The following is a 24,730-nucleotide window of genomic DNA, read 5'->3' as shown; positions in this document are numbered from 1 at the left end:
AGTATTTGTTAGCAAGTAATTGGGCTTCCTAAGGTTTGTTGATAAAGTGACATATGGCACACTCCTAAATATGATTAACGTCAATTACACTTATAATTCAAAAAAAAAAATTGTAAGGTTGGTGTTGATTGATTTGATAATAAGATTTCTGGTCTAATTTTTTCCACATTGGCAATTAGTTTTTGGAGGCTTTTGCAAGTCGTTTGTTTATCAAGACAATGAGGAAAATATGAATTTAGTCAAATTTAATAATATTAGTGATATATATTCTATAATTTTGGTATCAGTTATGCTAATAAAAGGATTTTTGGTTTCACAAAAATTATTTATCATGTCACAACCAGCCTGTGATACCAGAAACCTGACCAATGATCATAAGATGTGTTTCTTTTTTCTATTTCCATTCTCATTTCTATTCATGCCTTGCCACTAAATTGATATAGATCCATCTAAAACCCAAATTATTTAAGCATGAATAAAATAAAATTGAGGTCCCAACCTCAATGTTTTTGCATCCTTCAAGGCTTTTTAACCACATTGAGGTTCACACTTCTACGGATAACTATTACATTAGGGGGTTTCCTCCATTTATGGCATATCTTATTGTTCCCTCCCATTTGGAGTATAGAAAATTTGGAATTTTGGAGAAGTTACTAGACAAATTCATATTCTTCTTCCATAGATCTTTCTTCTCTACTCTCCAAGGATGTTCTCCAAGGTCATTAATTAAGGAAGATTCTATGAGTTGGGAATATGTTTGTTTACTACGAGACTTCCATTTCCTAAATGGCACTTGGAATGGATGCATCAAGGTGAAGGTCATCTTTCTACTGATGAAATGCATTTCACACATTCAATGCATTTATACATAAATTAGCTTGATCCATATAATAATTTATCATCCCATAGTACTTGAATATTTTTAGAAGTTGAGTATGGTTTCTAAAGTGATATATGGAAAATATACCTCCAAGAGAAACATATTTAGATGATTTTGCATCAATTTTCTATAGGTATTATATAACAAGTTGTTGTAAACCTAATTCTATACCAAATTTCTACAAAATTAATTCCATAGCAAATTGATAAATGACCTATTTCTCCAAAATAATAGCATTGGTTTTTGAGAAATTATTGTAAGCACACTTGTATTTATTTCTTTCCCCAACAAAAATCATGAATACTCATCTCATGAATTGCTAGATATAATCAAATCACTAGTTAATATTTTGTAACTTGCATTGTTGAGACTAATAATGAGGATGCTAGTAACACTCTATGAATACTTAACACGTCTTCAGAACTAAAGGTTTCCATAGAATTTTGGAAGAGGAGATCCATTGTAGGAGATTCATCATTTCCATAAATTTATTTGGAAGTTTCTTAGAACATTGCCTACCACTTTATGACTATATGATGATGTGAAAAGCATCAATTGTTTGTTGAGAATGCACCAAATATTTGAATTCAATTCCATCCAAGACATATATAATTCAAAGTTATCATATAAAAGGAACACATCACCCTCATCTTTCAACAACTTCTTCAAACTGATAGTGTCAAGATGCACAATTTGCCTCCTACACTTCTTATCAGATATGATCTCTTCTCTTTATATCCTAGAATTTGTAAATGAATCCAAGTTTTGGGAATATGGAATGAATGTTTCAAAATGCAGACTTTGAATCGAAATCTTAATAATTAAAGTTCCTTGGAAGCATTCAATATTGATAGTATCCTATTTACCCATTCAAATTTTTGTCTTGCACCCCTAGGTTGTATATATCAAGTTTACCCAAATGGAACATAAATCTAGACTCTGCATTGGGTGCATTGATATAGAAACTAGTCTTTTTCCATATAAATCTGGTTCTAATACACACCTCCAAGTTGTGAAGCTAGAGGTTCAAAGCTTGAGGATGCATATCTCTCATGCACAAAATGGAAAACATAAATCTATATTTCACATTGGGTGTATTGAATATAGAGACTTTCCTAAATGCATCTAAACCAAAGTCTAATATGCACCTCCAGATTACAAAGCTTCAGGATGCATGTCTCAAGTTCACACAAATGTCCAATGTAAAAATAAACAATGAATTGGATGCATTTGATATGGGCACTAGCCTAGATTCATATAAACGTGAGAAAACATGAGAAATATGTTCAATTGTTGTTTGATATAGGTATCATAATTAGTTATTTCCTTTTTCCTTACCTGGGATGTCATGTATGTTGTAGCATGTCATCCACAAAATGACAAAATGTGAATACATAATGGTTTTTGCAACATTTTCTAATGTGTAGGTGGATGCAATAATCCCGCATTGGCAACAGTTTTGAAAAAGGGAAATTTTCAACTATAAACCAAAATCTTTGTCAATCCATAAGCCAGCATTGGGGTGGAAGTATTTTGGTTGATTTGATAGAATATTCACTTTATTTGGTACTAAAATCACCTAAATATGATTGTGTTCTTTGTTAGTACTCTTCCCTATAGTGCTCCTCTACACCATGGTAGTTAAACCACACATAACAGCTAAATAGAAATCCATAAGAGACAATGATTTTCTTACTTTTTATATTTTTATACAAAAGTATTATGTATAACAAGCCACATACGAATTCAAATCAACAACCATCACTCATAAGTGATTATTCATAAACTATTTCCTAAATTTTATTCCATGAAGCGGTCCCTTCCTAATATCCACAACCAAGAGGGTGAGATAGCACTTGTCTCGTATGCAGAACTATACATTCAAGTGATTCCAATGCTCTTTAATATCATGGCAGGCCATTTCATTGTCTATTTATTTCATTCAATATGTATTTCCAATTACTAAAACTTAATTATCTTTTGAGGTTATTGAAACCAATTACTTATCATTAATAGATAAGAAACAGACCTCAAGCATACCCATGAAAGCAACAACTTCACAAATCTAGAATAGGAATCTAACATTCTTGAAGTGTCAAGAAAACAACCCATCTGCTACTATGATGTATCATGGTCTCAATGCAACATCAAGTTCACCAATAGATTCCATATCTTAACCATCTTACACATTCATTATTTCCAATTGATTTCATTACATAAACACATTCAAGTAATTCAAAACAATGCCATGAGAACACTCAAATAAGAAGTCTACAAATCCTTCTTTTATTCATAAAATATTTTTCCTATATCAAGAAGCATTTCCAACGTGACGCTAAACTTCATCTCTACCTTTATTTCAAAATATAACCAAACAAGATAAATTTAGGATCTTTAACTAAAACCATATATGTTTGTAACAAGAAACATGCTCTTTATTTTCATGCCAACAAGGCTAAAATATAAAGGAAAGACTCACATTGAGTATGGTAGCCAACAACAAATATAATGGTTATGCAAAGGTGAATCAATAATGAAAGCTTATAAATATATATGTATATTAATTTTGGCTCATACATAACTTTGGACACTTGGTAAATAATCTTAGAACATCAACCTTCCAAGAGAAAATGTTTTTCGAAGACTTGGCATGCAAATATTTATAAAATCATGTTGCATGCATAGTGTTACTCATATTGTAATTATGCTCCACTTTGTTATTTTCATCACATTTATGGAAATTTGTTGTTGGTTCCTTGGAGCTAATGGAATGACCTTAAATTTCTCTCATAACAACATCGCCAAATGGAAACCATCACCCTTGTTAAGGAAGATACAGCCACTATAGACATTCATCTTCAATTGAAAAATAACTTTAGATTCTCTAGTGCCCAATAGCTTAAAAGCCTGACATTTCTACCCATTAAGTGTAAGGTGTTCATGAGGGCTGCTCAAAATTACTATTAATACAAAATTTCCCTTACAAATAGACTTACATCACAAAAAATATCCTCAATTGTTATTGGGTACATCCCTAGAAATGACAGCCCTTAGTGTGCTTGGAACCAAATATAATATTAGTATAGTGGATCTTGCCATAGTGCAAAGTGTAAAAAATCCTTTCTATAATCTATTGACTACTTTGGGCTTGACTCTCCAGATTAATTTTTTTAGGACTGTAACAACTAATGCTTTATATCATTTTATTTCCTTTTTTCTTCAATGGTTACATCATCCTTCTGCATTTCTTGTGCATCATGTATCATTCCTATAGAAAATTAAAGATAAATATTCCTCTGCCCATTTTGGGTATATAACTTGAACTTATATTGTATGATAAAGGGCCTCTCATGGCATGTCATTCATAAGGTAAGATAAACCACATCTTGTGAGGATTGTTGGTGAGACTAGTGCCTGTCCAAATTTGAAATGTAAGCTCATTAGTTATCCATGTACTCCATTAATATCCATATATCTATCCATAAATAATGTATAGGTAAATAATAATTTCAAAGAAAACCACAAAGAGAAAGTCGTTAATTAGAAGCTTATTTTTAAGTCACCCAAATGAATTCAAATTATCTAGCATATCGCTCCTTTAATTATATGTGTTGTAGAGCTTAGAAGGAAAAAGGAGATATATTTTGTCTTTCCATCTTGGATAGAGATCCTGGATATCAGAAGAGTCAAAGAGATTCTTTACATCTAATATTGATGTCAAATAAACTATAGGATTTGAATTAAATGAGAAATGTACCAATCACATACCTTTCTTGTACAAATATATGTGTAGATTCCAAACTTCGCATGAAATTTACTAAATCACAAGACTTGAAGCTACTATATTGATTTACGGAAGTTAATTCTCCATCTAAAACAAGAACCATTGACATGTAAAAGGAAACAACACACATACACATAGATTTATCTAGGGGAAAGTAAATACTCAAAACCCCTTAGTATTTGTATTGCATTAATCAGAGAATAGAGAATAAATACAATGCTTTCTCAATCATGAGCACACCTTGCACTAATATAGTTTATCCCTCTACTTGATTGACTGAACCTAGCCCAACACTCAGCCAATTTCAATCCTTCCCAAGCTCCTATTTCCTTGTGTTGTTCCCTTGGGCAATTTCCCCTATTATTTAGGAATTTCACGCCAAGGAATTGTGAAATTACCATAGGCCAATCCTCTAACTGCATCCACCACCTATACAAATTGCAATAGTTTACAACTAATAGTACATTGCCCTTGAACTCGAATCTTAACTAGGTAACTCGAATTATTTGCATGCAACAATTATTTTGGGCTAATTGATCAGTTAGTTGGTTGATCACTAAGCATGGTTGAAGTTACACATCCACAACTTGACCTCCACTAGTTCTTATGATAGTTAGAACTAATTAAACTAACAATAACTGAAATTAACTAAAACAGATTGCTACAAATTCGCAATCAATCATGTAGAAATAAACTCAAGTGTCCCCAACTCAAATTCACTGAGTTAACTAAGTGACAAGAGCCATGTCACCTCAATTAACTACCACCAAGTATTTTGTTGAAATTCAAATTCAAGTTTTTAATCTAGTTTGACCAAGACAAAGTCAAAATTAGATTTTCTTGCTACATTTTCAAGATTTCTCATTACATGCATCACTTTATTTGGCATACATTGAGTTGAAGTGTAGAACAACAATTGATATAAAAAAATTATAAGTTGCGTAGATATCTTGTGATGGTGGATTTGATACTTGTGCATTGGCATTGTATATGTATAATAGGGTCACTTGTTTGCCACTACCAACTCATGGCTAGGAAAATGTTGATCACACAAACAATATCTAGCAAGAGGCCACATAAAAATCTTGGTGTGTCACAAGTGTTATCTACTTGGCCCTTCCATTTTAAGTTTAGATATTTATACTATTATGCTATTGAAACTTGAATATGAATGGTTACAATCTTAATTGACGATAAAACTATCATTTGCATGTTATGAATTGAAGTAAATAGACCTGCTAAAGAAATTTGATGATTTCCTATTATGTATGCTAGTGTAAAATTAAATGAATGAATTCAAGCATGAAAAGAAGCATTTAAAAAAACAAATCACCTTATATTTGTAACTAAGACTCAAGTGATGTTGTAGTTGAAACCTGAATGTATGAAGTGAATTAAGTTTATTTTTGTGTAGATCAAAGTTGAAAGGGCTTAAGTTGAATCATTGGCATATTCAAGATTTGATGGGTTTAGTTATGGTTGCTAGTATAATTGGAAAATTTAAATTCCATTAGCATAGTTGATGTTGTAAGTGGGATATTGAATCACATGTTGGCAAAGATATTTTTGAATATTAAAAAAATACTCATCGTTAGCCTTACACCGGCAGTTAACTACTATTCATCGATGTTACGATAACTGTTAACATTGAAGATATAGCACATTTGTCACAAAAAAAGGGTCTGTAGCCGCTCTTGCAACGACAGTTATGACGGTTATCGACGTGGGTGATATAGAACATTCACCACAAAAAATCACTTGTCATCGTCTGCCAACACTAACTTTTTCGTCGCTGTTTGGCATAAGAATAGTGATTCCAATGCCCATCAGTCTTCTAATGACGTATTTTGTCAAAGTGGTAGAATGACCGCAGTTATCATCAATTGTTTGAAACCATAAGGCTCCTACTTCCATCGATATTCAAACGACATACATGTTTCGTTGATCGTGCAATACCAGTTTGACAGTGTCACGCCCCTACACCTGCGGTAGTCTTCCAACCGCTTGTAGCGAGGTGCGGCACCACCGAACGCTTTCTTTTTAACAATACTAACATTCATGGACTACGCCTACTCCAACATTAACATACTTAGTTTGTGTTTCGCAACCAAGTAAAAGCATTATCCTTTATACTTTAATGAAGCCCATACTCATTCATTATCCATATGCAATTAACCGAGAACATCAACAATTGCAAACAAGTATAAAGGGAGGGGCAACTCCCGAACAGTCTGCCCAACAATTTTATTAAGAATATCAGATTACAATACAACAGTGTGTCTTGGCCGGACCAAGTCTCACACTTAACCAATTTTTACAATAAACAGGCCACCTGCCTTTTACAACGTGTCATGCACCTTTGCACAAGAAGAGGTGCTCACCTGAGCCACCCAACCTTCCTACCAAATCCTGCACGAAACCGTACCCAAGAATCCACTCAACACACGGCACACTTGCCAACCATCAACATAAGACAAATCTACGCAAACTCCAAGTCTCATGCGCATGAGATATGCGCATGTCCTTTTACCCCACTACGCACTCCTCTTATTGTTGTTGGGAAAAGTATCCAATACGGAATGACCCTATCCCACTCTAAGGGTGATAGTACCTTAGCAACAACTGAATACAAAGCTATTCAAGATTACTTCTTTATGAGATGAGAGAGAGAAGAGAAGGATGATCTACTAACCGTTATCTTGCGCTAATAGTCGATCCAATCCTCACTCCTTGCTGCTTGCTCCTAGCTCCTTGCTCTTTCACCGGCCCAGCTACACAAAGATCCTGTAAAAGCACAAGAAAAAGGAAACTACAAGAAGCATACATCCATAACTGATTTAAGGATTAGAATAAATCAAATATACAAGCATCAATACGCCACAAAGATACATGCATATAGAAGAACCTCAAATACTTTATTAATGGAAGAAGTAAAGTTCTGAGAGTGTTACAACCATCATAGGCCCAATCCAGCAACACCTCCCAGCAGAAAGAAATCTCCTCTTCACCTCCTTCAAAGCAATCACCCAATAGTTCTATACACAAACCGACAGCACTTCCTTACTTGCACAAAATTCCAGCCTCCCTTAGACCTCATGAGAGAGCTCTATATATAGGGTTTTGGAGAAAGGATGAGTCATCTTGAGACTGGCATGAAGCTGACTAGTGTCCTCTCCCACTTTAGTTAATCTTCAGTTCTTGAGTCCACTTGGAGATTCTTGCTTCCACTTGGAGATCAAGACCCTCTTACTCATCACAAGGCGAATTCCTTGACCCAAGTGTCAGTTTGGAAGCTTCCTGGGCAGTTGACACCTTGCAGAATGACTGTGCCACTTGGCCAATCTTGCCCAGCGCAGGTAGCCTTCATTAGTTTTGACATTCAACGCAGATGCTCAGTGGAGCAGCTGACATGATCCAGAAATAGCCTGTTTTTGAGTGTATTCAGGTGGAGAACTGATTTTCAGTGCTGTGGTTTGCTGACCTTGTTCCTCTAAGGGTAAGAACAACATGTTTAGGGACTTTGGATCCCTTAGATTATTGACATTTCATGCTCCATGTTGCAAGGCACAAAAATGTCTATAACAGTTGCCCCCTAAAGTATGAGGTCGTTTATCGGGTGAAATGCTTTATCAGGAGGATCCGAAGTTCATTCAATCGCTGAGAGGTGCCCTGTAATAAAATACAATACAATACATTATTTTTCATTCTGCTTTCATGATCTAGCTAAGGCGGGCATTCCCATGCTTAGCTTTATAAATTCATTTTGGTACATAGAACAGACGATCGTCTGATGGTAGACTGATAATTCTCTGCTGAAATTATCATCCTTTGAGTAGGATGATCATCTGTTACAATGATGTACATAACAAATGTCTTTATATCCTGAATATATATCGCAGCCCGGATGGATGCAACTAGATCCGGGGTCTTCAATCTCGTTCGATCTTCACTCTAAGTACAAGTCGATCCATGTGAGAATTACGCTGAAGTCGAACATGGAAAGACATCGCTTGATTACCGGTCAATAATGTAAACCGCTAACAAGCGCGAGAGGAATCACCAATAATGACAATGACCCTCAAGGTACTGCAGTACAATTCACGTGGTGTGAATAAAGGACTTGGCGTCGAACACCACGCAAAATCTTCTGGTCGAAGGTCATTGATGTATACCTGTCGCCGGAAGTGAGAAACTTGCCATTGAGGCATGCAAGCTTCAAAGTACTGGGGGGTTTGTTCCTAGATCAACTTCTTGGATAATGAGCTGAAGTCGACAAGAAGCGATCCGTCAAAGGAGGGCCTTAATGAATCCCACATCAGTGACACGGAACGGAGCTAATGATTTTAGTGGAGGTGAAAACAATCTGTGAAATATGATTCAGGGTGGCGATCATGGGTGGATGAAGGATAATGTATGGCAGTGGATGGGACACGGTTGACTCTTTCTGAACACATCTCTTGATCATATAACGACACTGATGTGATGGATCGGTAGCATTACCCCAAATGTGGATGGTTTGGCGAGGACCATGGTGATGAGACCGGTGAATGAAACAACCCAACCCGATGTGATACGGAAGACAAAGTGTCATGTTCAAGAGCGACTTGCTACCATTAAAGCTTTGAGGTTCTTCCAATTTTTCCCCAGTCATTCCTGACCAGTACCTCTTTATTTTTGTCAAGCTTGAGGAGGATAACATATGCTTGTTCTATAACCTGCCCTTCGGGAAAGCCCATCGCTATGTTTTAACGAGCCTAGCGATAGGGAAACTCGTTCTCATCTAAAGACAAGTTTGTCGCTATTTAATCATTTTAACGAGTCTAACGACAAGGAAAACTCGGTCCTTTTCATTTTTAGAGAGTCTGAAAAGGTACATAAAGTTAACTCCAAAATTCCTTTTTCGTCATCTAATCCCTTAAGTCCGAAAAAGTATAAAACAATACAGAAGGGATGAGTTTTCGATAGTTTTAACAAGCCGAACAAAACAAGCGCTCGATCTTTTTGTGCAATAATCCCTCAGGTCCAAAAAGATTAAAATCTAGAGGAGGGATAGCTCTTCCGGTCGTTTAACGAGCTGGAAGGCCAAAACTCGGCAATCTTTTCATTTTTTACGAGTCAGTTGAAAAGAGCTTAAAGAAGACTCGTCTTTTGAGGAACGAGTGATGAACAGGGATAGCAGCTGATTCCAGGTACAGGTTGGAATTTTCCAATCACGGCAGTGTCACAAGGATGGCTAGGTGAAATCACTCTTCGCAGTTGTTCCTAAAAATGGGTAAACAATCATATGGAGGTGAACGATCGGCCAAATGAAAGTGGAGGTGGCAGGTGCAAAACACGACCAAGGCTTTTATGGTTGATCAGGTTACATACTTAATGGTTATTTACCGGGATGGGTTCATTTTTTAACGAGCTTGAATGCGCCAAAACACTGCTCAATCTTATGTTTATTTTTTAACGAGCATGAACTATGTGCTAAAACTGCTCGGTGATAAGTTCGCATGCCCCCAGCATAATAACGCAAATCGAGGTGCATGCCCCCCAAGCTTCATTGCACTCAACTCGGTGGTTGGAATGAAGGTTTACCTTTGAGAAAGGGGATTTGTTTCATTTTTTAAAGAGGTTGACACAAGATAAGAACCGTCCTCTGACTCCTTGTTTCATTTTTTAACGAGGTTGACACGAGATAAGAACCGTCCTCGGAGCCCACTGTATTTACAGTATTTCCATTAGGGCGATGATCCATGCTGACAAAATGTTTAGGAATCTTCCGAATTCATTAGATATAGAAGATTTCATATTGTAGGTTTCCACTGTGGCCACTTCTGCCAGATTTCTTGCAGGCGGTAGGGCAAAAGTACCCATTAAGGCAGGGTCTTTTAGGAGACCTACTCCAATATTTTGAAGCGAATGATCGCTTCCATGGATCATTGGAATGCTTCCCGTAACTTGTGAACTGTCGGGGAGGAAAGTTTGTTGGTCGACGACTGTAATCCCTCCTTGAAAGGGAAATGCAATCTTCCTGAAGTAGGTCGACACGACTGCGGCCATGGCATATATCCAGGGCCTTCCTAGTAGGATGTTGTAATCGAGGTTTCCATCGATTACTTCAACATCGACTTCTACTGTTTTGCCCCCCAGTTCAACTTGCAAGTTACTTAAAATCCCGTATGGAGTGTATGATCGTCCATCAAATGCTTTTAAGGTCGTTGACGATTTCGACAAGGGTGGTGAGCCTAAATTTTTCCAGCAACTCATCGACATAAGACATGTAGATGCCCCCTCATCAATAATTGTTCGATGAACAGTTTTGTTGAGGGATTTCACTTGAACAAGGAAAGCTAGTTGAGCTGGTAACTTAGGGTCATATCCTTTATGATCAAAGGCCACAAGATTGGAATCCATTGGGCCAATCCCACCTATTGCTGATAATAAAGTTTGCTCCTGGGAGGGGCAATTTTGCGGTACCTCAAGTGTCGACATAGCGGACGGCGATTGGGCCAAGTCCTCTATTATATTATAATTCTGTGATATTTTGGCACGAGGATTAAATGTCGATTTGTGTACTACTCCTTTTGGCAACTTTATCATTGGTTCAGGAATGATGGGTGGCACAACTTTGGTCAAAGTTGTCGTCGAACTATTAGGTTGTTCATTAGCCTTGTTATTCGACAGCCGTGGATTCCCGTAATCTTTATTCCTTGTCAAAGCATTATTCTGCTGCTTTGAGGTAGACAACATAAGCACTTGGGATCGGGAAACATTTTGATTAGCAACCAGATTTTGACCTGGATTAGGAAACGGATCAGTCAATACTGCTGGGGTTTTTGAACTCTTGAAGAGTTTCTTAACTTCAGCTATATGTGGACAATCTTTTGTCCAATGATCCTCATCGCATATATGACACCTTGCCGGGGGTTTCCTTTTTCTCCCCGTCTTTTTCTTCTTGCCCCCTGGTTGCTTCAGTTGTTTGCCCTTGTCGGTCGACATGGCATTTACTTCCGAGGCAAGAAGTTCTTCATTTGCATTTTGACTAGAAATTTTGTGTTTGCCAAACACGCCATCGCCGGCGCGAGAGTCATTGTTTGATTTAGGAGGAGGAGGAATTGAGAATTTCGGTCTAGGGGCGTCAGGTATTTTGTCGTAGAGCGTGCCGGACTGAGTATAAACTAAGTCTAGATATTGCGCACGAACGATAACTTGCTCTTCCGTTACGACTCCCCCCTTTGCCACATCTTCCGTGATGGCAGGAAGTAATGACTTGATAAACCATTCAGCTAATAGCTGATCGGGAACGTATGTTTTTACCATCCTACGACGACGTCGCCACTCATGTATATGATCAGATATATGGGTGGCAGTCGTCTGTTTGAAGTTGGTAAGGAGTTCTGTTCCCGTTTCATACCTTATCGGTAATTGAAAATGGGTTAAAAAGGTTGTGGCTAAGGTACTGAAGTTGTCGAACGAAGCTCTAGGCAATTCAATGTACCATTTTGCTGCCGGACCCGTTAACGTCCTCTGAAAGAGGCGAAGTCTTATCGAATCATCATTCAAGGTATTCGATGAACACCATAGATGGAATGTCATCACATGATTCGACGGATCTTCACCAGGATTTCCATTAAATTTAGGAATATCTGATGGAAGTTTATGCGGAATCGCTGGCCACCAAGGGGCATAAGCAATTGGATCATTCGTCAGCGGGTTTAGATCTGGTAATTCTAGAGTTGCTACAAATGGCAACTGTTGATTCAGGTTAGGCGAAGCATATCCAGGATAAGATGGGATCGCCTGAGCAATGGGTCTTTGCAAACCAGCATAATGCTGGCAACCTTGACAAGGTTGATGGGCATAACCATTATAGTATGGTTGCCCATTACTTGCAAAGACTTGTTCCTCAGGTCCTTGATATGATTGCTGGAATGGCGGTTGTTGAGATTGAACCAGCTCTGGTTGTTGGACCATTTGCTGTTGACCAATACTGGATGATTGACCAAGCTGAGGAGTCACAGTACTTGTTTGAGCCTGAGTCGCTCCAGATAAGGAGGCACTACCCTGAGATCGTGATTGAGTCGTTGAGACAAGAGGTTGTTGTATTGCAACCTGAGAAATATGGGGTTGACATACAACAGGTAGCGCTTGTACTTGCGACGCATTCACGATAGCAGGCGTGGTGGGAATATTCGACACAGGGTGTACTGGTTGCATTGAATATACAACCCCTGCTTGTTGAGGCAGTATTGGTATCCAACCGCTGGATTTAATTCCAGTTTGACCTGAACTTTGTTGTAAACTCCCATATGGTTGTTCTCTGGGAGGGAACAATGAAAGAGCATACTGCCCTCCATATGGTGGAAATCCAGTACTTAAAGGGTAAATTGGCCTTTGAAGACACATTGGATCCATTTGTTGAGTTTCAACATAAGAAATACCAGTTGATAATCCGGATGAAGAAATAGGAACTAACCATGTCGTCGTCCCTGACTGGACTCCGGCTTGTTGTTGACAATTTGCCGGGACAGATGGTATACTAGCGAACATCGTTGGAGTAGCAGCAGGAGGCTCAGCTGCTGCTGTGTCGGATGACATAGTCCTAGATGTCGACGGTTGTTCAGACATATCCAGTCTATCCAAAAGATTTCTTAGCGATTCTACAGGAACTTCCACTTGTGGTGGACTAACTTCGAAGATCAACGAGGGAAAGGTGATGATTATTCCGCTTAAAATAAATTTTATAACGACGCTTTAGACACAACTTGCTTTTTCAGTTTTAAAGAGTCGAGAAAAAGCTAAAGATGACTCTAGTCTCCTTCGATGTTTTAACGAGCCCGAAGTGACAAATGCTCGGATGGACTTTTTCAGTTATAGAGTTTGAAAAAGGCCAAAAGAAACTGCTCTGGAGATCTAGGCAGAGGGTGTGCCAAACCTTTCGCAAAACCACAGAATACGTTTTACGTACGGGTGGTCGATCTTCGTGAATGCTGTGTTCACTGCATTGCGATCAGTAGGGCGGCCGACACGGTTTCCTATTGGATAAAGGCTTTGTTCCTATAGGGGTCTCCCAATATATACGCGACGGTACGTGGGAGCACAAGTCCGTATTAGTGCCACCGACTCTCAGGAGGAATCACCCACCTTCGTCGAGATCGATAGTCACTACGTTTAACGACGCCGGAACACGTCTCTAGCTTAGACCTCTAGATGTTTGCGTTATGTTTCAAAGCGTTGTTAGGTTCATTCAATATATTTTAAGTTGATCTTTTTAAAGTTTGCCTTTCAAGGTTCACCACGAGATGTATTGATACAAATTCCTAAATGCAGTCTAAGATGAGAAGCAAGCTTTTTCAATCTTTTCGACTTATGAAAATCTTAACTACTGAGGGAAAAGAGAGACAAAATCTTTTCACACAGATCAAAGAGCACTCGCTAATGCACTTTTTCCCTAAATCAACATACAAACTTATATGCAAAATGCAAAAAATGCAGGTATTTCTTTTCTCTTTCTTAATGTTTATGCGATACAAAAAGAAAGTTGTTGTATAATTTCGAATTCAATTTCAAGTGAAAGCAAACAAGCTTGTCCAAAATCGAAAGATACCTTAAGATTTACTTGTTTCGACACTAGAAATATATAAATTCAAACCATATGACGAAAGCGAAAGCTCAATCAGCTATGAACAGCAAACAAACTAACTCTTAAGATCAAAACGACACTTTATCACAGGTCTAGATCTAAGAGGTCACAGCAAGACTAGTTCACTTTCGTTATGGGAAACTGTAAATGTACAAGAAATACACAAAGAACAAACACAGTTTCTTTATACAACTGAGGCGGAATAGTGACAAGGAAAGTTGGTTTCAGATAGGCCCACTGACTGGTAACAAACAGCAAAAACAAGAGTGAAAACAGGGCAAGAAACAGCAGGAAACCCCAGTAGCACAAGGCAAGACTGGTCCAGCGCAGGTGGGACACTGCCTGTTTGACCTTCAGCGCAGGTAGCCCCTTCGGGAACTGCGCTGAAATGCAAACAGCCTTTGTACAGCCTGCACTGAAGAACGAAACTTTCGCTTCTGGTGGTTTCCGGGTCACAGATTGCTCAAAAATTCACAGTTTTTGCTCAAATCAGAAGCTATCAGTCAAGGACACACTAAGGGATGACAAGGAGGATGAAAAGATATCACTAAGAGCTTATTAGAGTCCTTGTGGATCAGCTCTTCAAATCATAAACTTGCCCAGAAACTGAGCTAGAGTAGCTGCCCTCTACTTTGTATTTGAAGGATTCAAACACAGTTCGATTCAGTACTCCCTTTGTTTATGAAATGAATAGAAAAAAACACAAACAACCAACAAGATACGATCCCCAGTGGAGTCGCCAATTTGTTGTTGGGAAAAGTATCCAATACAGAATGACCCTATCCCACTCTAAGGGTGATAGTACCTCAGCAACAACTGAATACAAAGCTATTCAAGATTACTTCTTTATGAGATGAGAGAGAGAAGAGAAGGATGATCTACTAACCGTTATCTTGCGCTAATAGTCGATCCAATCCTCACTCCTTGCTGCTTGCTCCTAGCTCCTTGCTCTTTCACCGGCCCAGCTACACAAAGATCCTGTAAAAGCACAAGAAAAAGGAAACTACAAGAAGCATACATCCATAACTGATTTAAGGATTAGAATAAATCAAATATACAAGCATCAATACGCCACAAAGATACATGCATATAGAAGAACCTCAAATACTTTATTAATGGAAGAAGTAAAGTTCTGAGAGTGTTACAACCATCATAGGCCCAATCCAGCAACACCTCCCAGCAGAAAGAAATCTCCTCTTCACCTCCTTCAAAGCAATCACCCAATAGTTCTATACACAAACCAACAGCACTTCCTTACTTGCACAAAATTCCAGCCTCCCTTAGACCTCATGAGAGAGCTCTATATATAGGGTTTTGGAGAAAGGATGAGTCATCTTGAGACTGGCATGAAGCTGACTAGTGTCCTCTCCCACTTTAGTTAATATTCAGTTCTTGAGTCCACTTAGAGATTCTTGCTTCCACTTGGAGATCAAGACCCTCTTACTCATCACAAGGCGAATTCCTTGACCCAAGTGTCAGTTTGGAAGCTTCCTGGGCAGTTGACACCTTGCAGAATGACTGTGCCACTTGGCCAATCTCGCCCAGCACAGGTAGCCTTCATTAGTTTTGACATTCAGCGCAGGTACAGAGTGGAGCAGTTGACATTCAGCGCAGATGCTCAGTGGAGCAGCTGACATGATCCAGAAATAGCCTGTTTTTGAGTGTATTCAGGTGGAGAACTGATTTTCAGTGCTGTGGTTTGCTGACCTTATTCCTCTAAGGGTAAGAACAACATGTTTAGGGACTTTGGATCCCTTAGATTATTGACATTTCATGCTCCATGTTGCAAGGCACAAAAATGTCTATAACACTTATCTTATGCGAAGGCTTTATATGAGCGAAGTCTTCGTTGGTTACAAATGAGCCTCATGCTCTTTACTTATATGCATCATACGTATGTTTAAGGGGGTGTGCAGCCCCATGGCCGACCCCACAAATATGCACATACGCCCATAATACATGCCCATGTGTCTCCATTTTATAAGTCGGCTGCATACATTTGACATCGCATATATGTGTGTCGTTCCAACACTTAGTCGTTTAAGTGTTTTCCCCTAACGTCGCATATATCGTCACATAATGTCGCAGCTTCCGTCGCACAAACGTCGCAGACCCGTCGCACTTCCGCCGTTCAGCGTGCCCGCCCGCGCCCGTGTGCACGAGCTCGCCCGGCGCCCGTCGCACCGCAGCTCGGAGGCCTTACATCCTCCTCCACCTGAAATCGTTGTCGTCCTCGACAACATACCATCCCGGTAGCTCTCCACCAAGATCATCATCCATCCACGATGTCGACCTTTCTACACAAGGCAAACATCCTTGCAACATATGTAGAGACTCTTTCTCCACTATGTCTCGGCCTAGTGACCACTGCCACCAAGCTCACCATACCAAAGTATGTATCTCCATAATCCATGCTCAGGTCCATGGAAACTCCATCCATCTCATCTGCAACATGCTGTCCATGTGTGTGTCTCCTCCATATGAAGAGATCATCTCATCAACCCACTCTCGATGTGCCCCATTCAGGTCCATGAAGCCTCTTCATCATCTGCAATGTGCCATCCTCAAGTCTCCATAGAAACAAGTATGCACTTGTCTCATCTATCCATGTGTAAAAAGTAGTTGAGTCTCGGCTCAACCCATGCCCAAGTCAAGGCATCATCATCATCGTAACTTCATCACTTCAAAGTGCCTCATACCGATCCTCTACATCAAGTCACTCTTCCAAGCCATGCCCATACATGTACTTTGGAAGTATGCATCCCATACTGCATCAAAGTCACCTGACCTCAGCTCCTCAATGCATCAAATCCTCTAAGTCCACCATGTATGAAGTCCCTAAAAGTCACAACAATCTCATGTCATCATGAGCTCCATGAGTCATCTCCAACCAACATCTCCATGTAGTAGGAATGCTCCATAATCTGCTCACAACTCCATCCAAGTCCATGGTCTTGTTGTACAAGAGTGCACAACCTCTCCATCGGCTCATAAGTAATAAGTCTCCATGTCACATCAACAAATCCATCTGCACAACATTCCTACCTTGGCACTCCTCATTGGATGTCCATGACACCTCTACAAGTGCTCCCACACAATGTCCCTGCATAAGACTGCCATGCTCCATGCCTCCAACCTGATGTCCATGACTAAGTTGCCCATGTAGTCCAACCAAGTAGACTCATCACAACCATCGGTCATCCTCACCCAAGTCTTCAATCTTCGGTTTAGTGAACTCTGTCACCCAACCATATCATCATGTCATGAGTCCCTCCACCATAGCTCCTCCACCAAAGTGTCCACCAAGACTATCTCTTGGTCTCGGCCATGAGAGTCCACCCAAGCATCATCATCATACCTCAAGTGTGTGCCCTCCTCAATCTATCCATGAGCCATGCCGGGCACTTAGCCATGTGGCTAAAGCATGACCCCTTCATCCACAACGATCATCACGTTCCTCCCTTGTCACGAGCCTTTGTACCTTTTACCATAAGGTCACAAACAACCCCAACAAGTCCAGCAACAATTGATAATCCCTGCTTCTCCATACAAGGTTCCATCATAGTCATCCATGGTAAGATCCTCCCTAGCATTGGCAAACTGGCTTTGCCCTTCCCTGCATACGGTCCATCTACCAAATGCCCAAATGAAACACAAGTATCAACGGTACTTACATCATCAACATGAGGCTCCTCCATGTGAGTATCCTCATTCATCCATGTCTGCAAACCGCACGATCCTGGTCCAACTTGATCATCCTCAAGCTCATCCTCCATCATGGTCATGTCTGCAACATCTTCAATCATCACGGCTTCCTCTTCCTTGTTAGCACAATCTGCAAATTCACCTTGCTCCATTGCCCAACCGAGTCGAAGAAGCTCTTCCTCAACATTATTTTCCAAGGCTTCAAGTTCTTCATGGATTCGGGGCCTCTCTTCCTTCAACCTCTTCAGCCTGTCCAAGGTAAGCAATAGCTTCCTTCCACCTTCTCCCAAACTTTCCATGCCTTGTCATTCAGCTTGGTCCAAGCACCGAGCTTCACCTCTGCTAAACCTACTTCCACTGTCATCAACTGTCAAGTTTCCAAGTGTACCCACACTTGCACTTCGTCACGAGCAACCCTGCTCTAACACCAGCTCCAACCGAGCTCTGATACCAACTGTCACGCCCCTACACCTGCGGTAGTCTTCCAACCGCTTGTAGCGAGGTGCGGCACCACCGAACGCTTTCTTTTTAACAATACTAACATTCGTGGACTACGCCTACTCCAACATTAACATACTTAGTTTGTGTTTCGCAACCAAGTAAAAGCATTATCCTTTATACTTTAATGAAGCCCATACTCATTCATTATCCATATGCAATTAACCGAGAACATCAACAATTGCAAACAAGTATAAAGGGAGGGGCAACTCCCGAACAGTCTGCCCAACAATTTTATTAAGAATATCAGATTACAATACAACAATGTGTCTTGGCCAGACCAAGTCTCACACTTAACCAATTTTTACAATAAACGGGCCACCTGCCTTTTACAACGTGTCATGCACCTTTGCACAAGAAGAGGTGCTCACCCGAGCCACCCAACCTTCCTACCAAATCCTGCACGAAACCGTACCCAAGAATCCACTCAACACACGGCACACTTGCCAACCATTAACATAAGACAAATCTGCGCAAACTCCAAGTCTCATGCGCATGACATATGCACATGTCCTTTTACCCCACTACGCACTCCTCTTATCTTATGCGAAGGCTTTATATGAGCGAAGTCTTCGTTGATTACAAATGAGCCTCATGCTCTTTACTTATATGCATCATACGTATGTTTAAGGGGGTGTGCAGCCCCATGGCCGACCCCACAAATATGCACATACGCCCATAATACATGCCCATGTGTCTCCATTTTATAAGTCGGCTGCATACATTTGACATCGCATATATGTGTGTCGTTCCAACACTTAGTCGTTTAAGTGTTTTCCCCTAACGTCGCATATATCGTCACATAATGTCGCAGCTTCCGTCGCACAAACGTCGCAGACCCGTCGCACTTCCGCCGTTCAGCGCGCCCGCGCGCCCGCCCGCGCCCGTGTGCACGAGCTCGCCCGGCGCCCATCGCACCGCAGCTCGGAGGCCTTACAGACAGTATACTAACTACAATTATCATCATAACACTCTTACTCCCATCAGTATTCCAACGAAAGATTAGTCTTCCTTTCCTCGGTTCACCAATGTGTGAAAGGCCTCGGAATTATGAAGAATTTGGAAAACATCAATAATGTGATTGTACCACATTCCACGTTTAGCAAAATCCCCTTTTGCCATTATAGCGACGAAATGTCATGGATATAGCGACAAAAATTTGTTGAAAAATGACTCAATTTTTATTAATGGATGTTTTTTATTTTATGCATTAAATCATCAAGTAGATTATAAGTTTATTATAGTTCTTAGTTGAACTACATTCAAACTTTGTATTGTATATTAAGTAAATGTTTCACGTGTCTTTTGTATAAGTTTCTTGGAGCTAGTTATGCTCATGCTCTAGCTCAACAATCCCTTAAAAGACTATTTAACAAGAGCATGATGCATGTTTTTCCTCTTCTTCAAAACCCTATTTTAGATCAGGGTTTTCTTGGTAGCATAAAAATCCTCCAACTCTTATTATCTATCACCATGATTTTCTCAATATTCTACTAGAGAATGAGTAATATTGAGTATATTTAAAAAATAAAATTTCCTAATTACCATAAACCCTAAATTAGCACACCTAGATCATGTACCTAACCCACAAAGTCAATGCATACACTTAAGTAGTGCAACTGACATATTTTTCATTTCTCTTCTTCAAAACCCCAGTTTGGATCATGGTTTCCTTGGCAGCATAAAACTCCTCAATTTCTTACCATATGTCACCATGAATATCATAGTATTCTAGTGGATAATGAGTAATATTGTGTGTGCATGCATGTGTGTGTGTGTGCGCGCGCGCATAATTAACATTAATCCTTAAATACTCATCTAACCTACATAGTCAATGCACACACCTAAATAGTGAATCTAACATATACACCTAACCCATGATGCACCTAAGCCACCTAAGTCCACTTAGGAGGAGGAAGGTATTCATGTGGAATGAAATCCCTACATAAGCATATGCTAAGCAAGACTTGGAGTGAAATGCGAACATTCCATACATAATAATTGCAAATAAAAGAGGGCCATAATATGTGACACCAAAACTACTAGAAAAATTAGTATTAAAGTGATAGGAGGATAATATCACATTAACTTGGTAAACCAAAATAGCTTACACAACTAGTACACTAACCTAAGACACCACATGAACTTAACATACCTAACCCACATAGCTAACCAATAATATAACTAACATACCTAATCGATGCATATGAATAACATACCTAACCAACCTAATGTTAGGTATGTGTTATATTATTTGCATGACTATCTTCGTGCATTGTATGTTGCACTAGGCGTAATGTGAGATTCATAAAGGGGGTGGAAACATCCCCTCTTTTGGGGGAGTGACATGGGGGAAAATACCCCAATTCTCGGGGGGTTACAGGAGGGGAAAAACCTCCCTACATGGGATTTCAAGGGAAGCAACACCCCCACCCCCCACCCCCACACACACAAAAAAACCCCAAAATAATTTTTTTTTGTTTTATGTGTCTGTTTTTTCTATTTTTCTGCACACATTTTTTGTTTTAGTAGTTTTTTTGCACATGATGTTTCAACCCATGATTTTGTAATTATGGTTTAGGAATTACGGTGGTATTCTAATCAATAGTAAATGGATTGGCAGTTTATGGATGATGAGTGATATACATATTGAATTACAGTATTGTAAAGGAGAATATGTTCAAAGATCTTTTCGGTTTTCCTGGTTTTGGGTTTCCATGGTGAAATCTCTATGTTAATGTTTGTTTGAGAGAGAGAGAGAGAGATACATTGCATATTTTCCTTTTTTTACTAAAAAGTTTTTTGCAGCAATTAATTGTACAAGGTTAAAACCTACACCTAAACCCATGTAGAAGTTATTAATGTGGAACAAAATAAGAACAAAAGGATATGCTAATATTTCTTTTATTGTGGGAATCACAATTAAGTTAAATAGAGCTCATAAGACACTCTATTGTCAAATTACTTTGGGAAATCTAACCCACACACATAATGCTTCCAATTTACATAAACTACACACTTGAAGCACCTATCCAACACACATAATCCACTTATCTAACCTATAAAGCTAACCCACATGCCTAATTCATAGAATTAATCATTGCATTTAACATTCACAAATAACATATGCACCTAATCAATGCATTTAACGTTCACAAATAACCAACACAGATACTCATGCATAGATTTGTAACTATTATTTACATGAAATTTTCAAGTTAAAGTGGTCCCTTAAAGAATGGCACTAAATCTACTAATGAAAATAGAAGTAAAAAGAGGGAGGATGATATCACATTATCTTAGGAAACCTAACCCACACACTTAAGTCGATAACATAAACCACTAACCTATGGCATCCCACTAACTTAAATAACCTAACCCACACAGCTAATTGATGCCCCTACATGTACCAAACCCACACAACCAACCAAAAGGAAATTATTAACGAGGAATGAAATCCCAACACAAAAATATTCCAGCAATGACCTTTGATTATTATGGTCATTGTATAGATAACCATTGTAAGTCATAAAGAAATAGCATAGCACCAAAATGTCCAATGAAATTAGTAGTGGAGTGAGGGAGGTTGCTATCATCAAATTGTAAAACCTAAGCCATGCATCTAATTTAACACCCTAACCTAACATACCTAACCCACACACCCAAACCATCCCCAATTCATGCTACCAATCCATGCACCTGCCCCACACACATAACCCAACCATGATCCTAACTCGTGCACAAAACCTACACACTTAATTCATGCACCTCGGCAAGTGCCTAAACCACCTATACTCAATGTAAACTATATAACAAAAAGTCTTAGCATAAAGTTATGCCAAATAATACTTGCTATTAACTTTTATCACCTTAGGAGGGGATTACACCAGAATAGATCCATCTTAATTTGAGATCTATCAAGCACCGAGAGGGATCAAATCTATCAAGATCCAAACCTCTATTGCAAATCTTGAGGAAAGATTTTCACCTCGAGAGATTTAATCCATATCAGTGCTTGGTAAATTTAGAGTTAAGATGGGTCTATGTTGATTTCTAATAATATTAATTATATTTATATAAATTTCACATCTCTATATATAAAATATATATTTTTTAATTTTATTAAAACCTTAATAATACATATAGTTACATGTGTGTGTGTGTGTCATTTTTCTTTGACATGTTTTATAATTTTTTATTTAGCTTTTTAATGTGATATGCATAGCATTTATTATAGTTTAGAAAATGAGTATATTGTAACTATTAAGTTTCTATATTTTTATTAATTAAATTTAAATATGAACTTTTGAATATAAACTATTATTCTAATTTATATGGTAAAATGGAACTTAATTTATAGCTATTATTTATATTTTATATATATTTCATATCTTTATATATATATAAATTTGTTTTATTTTATTGTATGTTTTATGTCATAGAGGAATTGACCACTGGGTCGCTCTCATACTTGTGAGACATGGGTTCAACTCTGATCAATACCAATCTAACCCCTAGGTGAATTGTGTTTCCCCCCAGCATGCAACTCTAGGTAAGAAACCAGGGATTTGCACATGTGACCTTGTACTTGTATTTACTTTACATTTTCACGAGCTTGCAAAATTAGCTCCCCCAGGGTAATAGACATATTCTTATTTCTAATTATATGTTTTTTAAATAAATTTATTAATTTTTTATATGTTTATTAATTATATGTTCTAAAATATTATGGTTGTGAATATGAATTGTTATTATTTTAATTTATTTCAATGTGATATTTATACTATGAATTTTTTTTAAATAATTGTTTTCAATTTTATTAATACAAACAAAAATTGCAATAATATCATAGGGCTTTAAATTAGCAGCGAATGAGTGTACTATTAATGCATTCCTTGTAAAATGGTCACTGGTTCAAACCCCCTGTGGGAGCCAACAAAAAAAATAAAAAATACAATATAACAAATTTATTGAACCAATTTATTATTTTTATTACTTTTTACTTCTTATTACCTTTTTAATTGAGCCAACATTATGTTTCATTATTATTACTATTATTTTATCTAACCCTTCATTTCATGTTCCTTTACAACATCTCCCTCGTATTGGGTTGTACAACACCTTTCCTTTGCAAAGAACTAACTAATTATAGTACCACAAAGGTGGCATGCTAGAAAAAGATAAGGTTGTAAGGTCATGAGGTGTAGACTAGTTGTTTTGAGTGGGTTTTAGTCCCCACTAAGTCTCAGGTTCAAACCTCATAGGAAGGGATTGAGGATGGAAGCCACTTTAAGGGAATTAAACCAAGCTTAGCAAAATCCTGGTGGCCCTGGCCTAGGCTCAACCTAGTCACAAAAATCAAAAAAGAAAGTAAAGTTGTAAATTTAGATATAAACTTTTCATTTCATAAAAGTAAAGTTGTAAATTTATATCTAAACTTTTCATTCCATAATTACTCTATATTATGATGAGAAAAGATAGGTTTGTGTATAAATTTGATTTATACTATTACATGTCACAATTACCTCAAAAATTTGTATATGTGTGTGTGTGATTTAGAGTTGGGAGTTAGACTTTCTCAATTTTGAAGATACCTTCCATTTTATGTTAGCTTCTTAAGAGGCTTAGAAGTTTAATTAAGGAGAATATGGAGAAAGAGATACAAACTCTAAATTTTATCTGGTGTTGATGGAGCATTTAAGTGGTTGTTACATAATAAATAAATTTTCCTTCTCCAATAGATAAGGGAGAAAGAAAATTTTGAGTGCTAGGGTTCCTTAGTCAACATATTATTCATGTCATGATGTCACTTGCGAGTTTCTACTCGCTTTAGATGCTCCAAGCATACAATGCCTTGAAGGGTTTTGGCCTCCCAATGGGATAGACCAAGATTGTGGTTGTTCTAAGAAACCTGGGGTGGGGATCTGATCGGTTTATTTTTCTTTGATAAATTTTCTTGTAGGAAGTCTTGTCGCAAATCGATTTGAGGAGTTAGTATGTGTGGGGAAGTTGTGGAGGTTTTATCCTCTTTCTCTTAATTTTTTCTGCATGGATTGAGATGCGGGGATTATGTGGTATTCATGATTTGGTACCTCTTATTTCATAGTTCGTTATATTGTGATCAGATAGTAAAAGATTACATTGGTATAATGGGCCTGAATGAAAGTATTTGTTTCATTCTTGGCCTAGGTCTCAGATCTGGCCCATGTATTATATATAGCCTCCTTTTCTT

The sequence above is a fragment of the Pinus tabuliformis genome, chromosome 6, assembly GCF_031772625.1.
Source record: "Pinus tabuliformis cultivar Carrire ecotype Pingquan chromosome 6, CPIR1, whole genome shotgun sequence".
In the NCBI taxonomy this organism is placed as follows: Eukaryota; Viridiplantae; Streptophyta; class Pinopsida; order Pinales; family Pinaceae; genus Pinus; species Pinus tabuliformis.
Note: the sequence above shows the minus strand (reverse complement) of the source record.